At 57.1% G+C, this 4,700-nt stretch overlaps 1 long non-coding RNA gene across 2 annotated transcripts in view; it reads left to right on the top strand.

The window, feature by feature from the left end:
• The first annotated feature begins 1,600 nt into the window (after positions 1-1,600).
• Positions 1,601-4,700, top strand: part of LOC102888468 — a 19,248-nt gene continuing 16,148 nt past the window's right edge. For both annotated transcript variants that reach the window (XR_003043940.1, XR_003043938.1), the window contains exon 1: positions 1,601-1,960. This is a non-coding gene — a long non-coding RNA (uncharacterized LOC102888468). The remainder of the gene's footprint in view (positions 1,961-4,700) is intronic.

Below are 4,700 nucleotides of genomic sequence, written 5' to 3'. Positions count from 1 at the left end.
CTCGAACCCCAGACCCCCTCCAGCACTGGCAACATCACCAGCAACGTTAGGGTATCTTCTTTCTTCCTTTCTAATCCTGGGCTCCCACAAAACGGGGATTACAGAGGCTTGGGACCAGCACCCCGCCCTGCCCCAACACTGGGCGCCTCTACACTGTGTCCCTCCTGGAGACACTCCGTCCTGGGAGCACCTGCTCCTACACATCTGTCTGTCTTCTCCTGGGATCTCCACATTGGGGCGGGGTGAGGGGGGGTGAGGTGGGGGTAGCTGGCAAATTCAGCAGAGAAACCGTTCAACCCCCATAGCAGTGAGGTTTTAAGGTATGATTTGATTGGGGAGGCCAAGAAAGGGAACATAGCCAATATCTATGTCGGGCCACAGAAGCTAAGTCTCTTTTTTAAAAAATGTAATCTAACTCCATGGCTCCATCTGAAGAGAGGTGAGAAATGGCATGGTGGGGAGCTCAATCTCAGTGGTCATTCAGGCTTCACCATCGTTCCCTCTTCCATGGCCCCTGGAGTCCTGGGGATGTTGGCAGAGGCCAGTGGATGCTGGGGACTGGTCTCAGTGTAGTCAGGCAGTTACTCCTGGAAGTCCTGGTGTCTCCAGAGAGAGAAAGTGGGCAGCAGGTTCTCAGGAAAGAGGATTCCACTGACCTCCCAACCCTCTCCAATCTTGGGAAAGCTCCCCCTTGGCCTTGCAGCTTTTCTGTACCACACTTTCTCTCCACAGTCCCCCTAAAGCAGTGGTCCCCAACCTTTTTGATACCAGGAACCTGTGCTCCTATGAGAATCTAATGCCTGATGATCTGAGGTGGAGCTGAGGCCGCGATGCTAGTGCTGGGGAGCCGCTGCAGATACAGATGAAGTTTTGCTCACCAGCTTCTCACCTCCAGCTGTGCGGCCCAGTTTCTAACAGGGCATGGACCAGTACCGGTCCGCGGCCGAGGGATTGGGGACCCCTCCCCTAAAGGAACTCAGGTTTTCAGTAAGTACCGCTAGGAAGAGAGGTTGTCTGCAAGCGGCTGAACTAGGGAATCAAAAACATAACATCTTAAGAAAGTATGCCAATGGGTACTAGGCTTGGCGTTTTACATTTATTTCGTTGGTTTTCCACCAAAGCCCCGCAAGAAGGGCCTGGCTGGCTGGATTCTGGGTTCCAGATGGGGATGTTGAAGCCAGCTGCAGAAGCGATCGTCCCCCATTCGCGGACATGGCCCAGGAGCGGAGCGGCCGGCAGGGGGCTCTCCGCGCCGGCCTTCGTGGGAGGAAGAGCTAGCAGCGCCTCGGACGGGTCCGGGAAGGAAAAGGGAAAATTACTGGAGCTCAGGGGCGGGAAGGGCTGCGTGACTGGAAAGGAAGGCACTGGAGACTGTCGAGTCGGACTGCCTGCGACGCACTCGATAACCGGGGCAGCTAGGGCAGCCTGGGAGATGGAGCCCAGACCGCCCCCAGGCACCCCTGTCCCCCCGGGTGTCTTCTCGCCAGCCCCGCAGGCTGGTGCGGGCGCCGCAGGCTGGAGCGGGTGGCGCCACCGAGGGGCGGGCAGAGGGCGGGCCGGGGCGGGGCGCCGTCCTCTTGGCTCCGGAGGCGGTGCGGGCGGGCGCTGGCCGAGTCCGCCCGCCAGGAGCCGTGGGGCACGGAGCCTTCCTGATGTGTCACCAGCACGTGGAACCAGCTTGGGCCGCGCGAGCGAGCGGAACTCCCCCAACTTTCGAGGGGTCTCGGCACCTCGCTCTTGTCCCAGCTGCGCCGGGCTTATGCTTCTTGGGGCAGGGGCGGCAATGGCCCCTAGGTCCCGGGCAGGTTGAGCGGGGCCCGGGCTCCGCGCGCGCAGGGCTCCCGGAACGTCGGGGCGCAGGGCCTGGCTCGCAGCGACTCCCCCCAACCCCTGGCGGCGGCGCGGCCTTCGGTGGGAGGCGGCTCGGCCACGGCCCTGTGCCCGGCGGATCTGAGCGCAGGTAACCGAGGCAGCACGGATCTGGGCCTCGCGGGTACGGTGTGGGATCGTCGTGAAGTTTCTAGTGTAACTGGTGCTCAGCTGGGGGTGGGGGAGGCTAGGTCCCCGCACCTCCCCAGCCCCGTCCCTCGGCCTGCGCCGGGGCAGCTGGTGGTGGCCTGGAAGCTGCCGCGCCGAGCGTCGCGTGTAACCCTTCCAGAGCTGGTTGGCCAAGGTCGGGCGGGGCGGGTGTCTTCTTTGGGAGACGCCGCTTAGGGGAAACCCGGAGTCTCAGCCGAGCAACGCGCGGTGGAAAGCGGGCGGCGGGACCCAGTCCGAGGGAACCCATGCTAGGCGCGCCCGCATCCCGACCTCCAAGACGCGCGGGAGCTGAGGACTGGGTCTTTGCGGGCGAGATGAGGGTGTCGATTCAACTGGCCTACAAAGTCCCAGTCCTCGGCTGCCGGGACCGCTGGCTCCTCCAAGCTCCCTGCCGGCTTTCTCCCCGCTCGCCCGAGCTCAGCGCCCAGGCAGAGAGAGGGACTCCGGCCGGGCTGCCATCTCTCGGGTCCGCGCTTGAGAGAGGGTGGCAAGGCGCGCTGACCCAGGGCTCCGTGCGGAGATTCGAGGGATCCCCGCGCTTCGCGGGAGCAAGGGAAAAGCGCTCATGAACTTGAGCCGGTCCTTGCGTGCAGTCTGTGTCTTGCGGGTGGAGCGGGGATGCCTGCCAGGGCAGCCCAGGAGCGAGGGCAGAGAGACGGCTCTCCTCTCCCCAGCGGGCCGAGCCCGTTCGCCTACCAGGGCCTGTCCTCCTGCGCTTCTCAGGGCGGCCACCGCGAGCTTGGGTATGAGGAGGACCGCCGGATTTCTAGAGTTGCGCCTAAGGAGCTGGTGCGGAGGTTTAGCCTCTGTAGACGGGAAGCCCCTGTGCCCCCTGCACCCCACCGTTTCTTTACCGATGCATCTTTGTGGGTGTGTTCCTAATGGCTGGTCTTTTGTTCCCTAATGTATGCCACAGAATGCTGACTCGCGTTAAGTCCTCGTCAAGTTTTGTGCCGAGATTCCTTTCTGAAACCCTCTATCCAATAACTTTGTTTCTACATCCGCCAAAGAAAAACCCCACCAACCCCAGAAACCTCGGTTTTGCCCGGTGTTAGAACTTTCTGTTTGTATTATGTTTTGGTTGTTTTGGCTGTGGGGGCCTTGGAAAAACATTTGGGAACACTCAGTGAGGTGACCTGAACTGAGTGAGGGCAAGTTGATAAAATAGGTCATCTTGGGCCCTTTCTTCCTGACTTCGGAAAATGCGAGAGGTTTCTAGAAACAGGCAGGAGAGGGAAAAACCAGCCCAGCCAGGTTGGCCCACCTCTCTCGAAGTTGCGCAAAGACCCATTCTGGAAGGTTTTTCCACAGGCTTCCCTGAGTTCTGTGAGCTAGTGTAGAGGACATCTTGCAGGAATCCTTTGACACTGCTGTTTGGGTGGCCTAAAAGGAAGGGTGTGGAGAGGAGCTCCATGGGCTGTGGGGTCACCGGAGCAGAGTTGGGCCTGTGAGCCCAGGAGAGGGCATAGCCCTCCACCGCCGTTGGCCTACATTTTTTCAGTGTGAGCTTTGTCCTGTAGGCTCTAGTCAGTGGAACGTGCAAATGCCAGAATTACGGGAGAAAAGAGTTTTTTCGACCACGTATCTAAATGTACATGCGTCTTGACAAATTCTCAATTTTGAGGCAAAATTGTCTGGGTGTGGACTGACAGGAGCTTCAAACTGGAGGCTTTGCCCTAATTAAGGAAAATGTTCTCTTCGGAGTACTGAGTCAGGTTGGGAAGAGAAAGTTCTCCCTTTGAACCCATGCCTCTCCCGGCCCTGGGGATCAGTATCTTAAAGTAAATGAAGTGGAAATCTCCAGAATATCGTGGGGTCATAAAACACTCGTAGTACTGGGCTGGAGCAATGAGATGCAGAAAAGCAAGCAGAGTTGGCTGCTTTGTACCTACCCTGGAGGGGACGGGCATGGGGACAAGTGACATAAATCTCTGGAAATAAGGCATAAGGAGCCTGGCAGTGCCTCTCGTCTCCCCTGGCCTGGTCCAGGTGGGAGGCAATTTTCCTTCAGGCTGTGCCCTGTCCTCTAGGGCTGATCAGAGTTTGAGAGATTTTTAGGAAATGGCCTTGGCACTTCATTTCTTTGGGGGAAGTGAGCAATTAGGTTTTTCCTTCTTGGGATTTTTCCTTTGCAGAATGTGATTGAATCAGCTACCCATTTGGCTGGTCTGTCCTTCAGTAGCCGATCTGTGCTTTGATCTAGGCGTTTGTGCTTTGATTTAAGCTGTTGTGTTTAGGAGTTGTGTTTTGAGAGCTTTTTGATTTTGCTGTACCTTTTGATTTCTCGTAGTTTCCTGGAGCAGATGCCTCCTTCTTTCCCCTCACTCCCACCCCAATCCATTCCTCTAAGCTGGGTATCTAAGCTGTGAAGTCAGACTTGTTTGCCCTGGAGCCCGCTTCAAGAAGCAGCTAAATAAATGCAAGGTGGAAAGCTGGTGGGAGGGAAGGATTTTAGCCAGACCCCCAGGGAGACCCACAGAAGACTCCCGAAATCCAGCTGGACTCCTAGTCCTGCCTACTTGCATTCCGTCAACTCTTAAGTAAATTGCAACCTGGTGAATAATTAACCTTGCCCTCACAGTTTTTTGTTGTTTTTTTTTTTTTTTTTAAAGAAAAATAAAATCCCAACCTATGAAAGATTAGAGATCAATTTTTGTCCA

Source organism: Pteropus alecto, unplaced genomic scaffold, assembly GCF_000325575.1.
Source record: "Pteropus alecto unplaced genomic scaffold, ASM32557v1 scaffold98, whole genome shotgun sequence".
In the NCBI taxonomy this organism is placed as follows: Eukaryota; Metazoa; Chordata; class Mammalia; order Chiroptera; family Pteropodidae; genus Pteropus; species Pteropus alecto.
The sequence above is the reverse complement of the archived record's forward strand: the minus strand, read 5'-3'. Positions and strand labels throughout refer to the sequence as shown.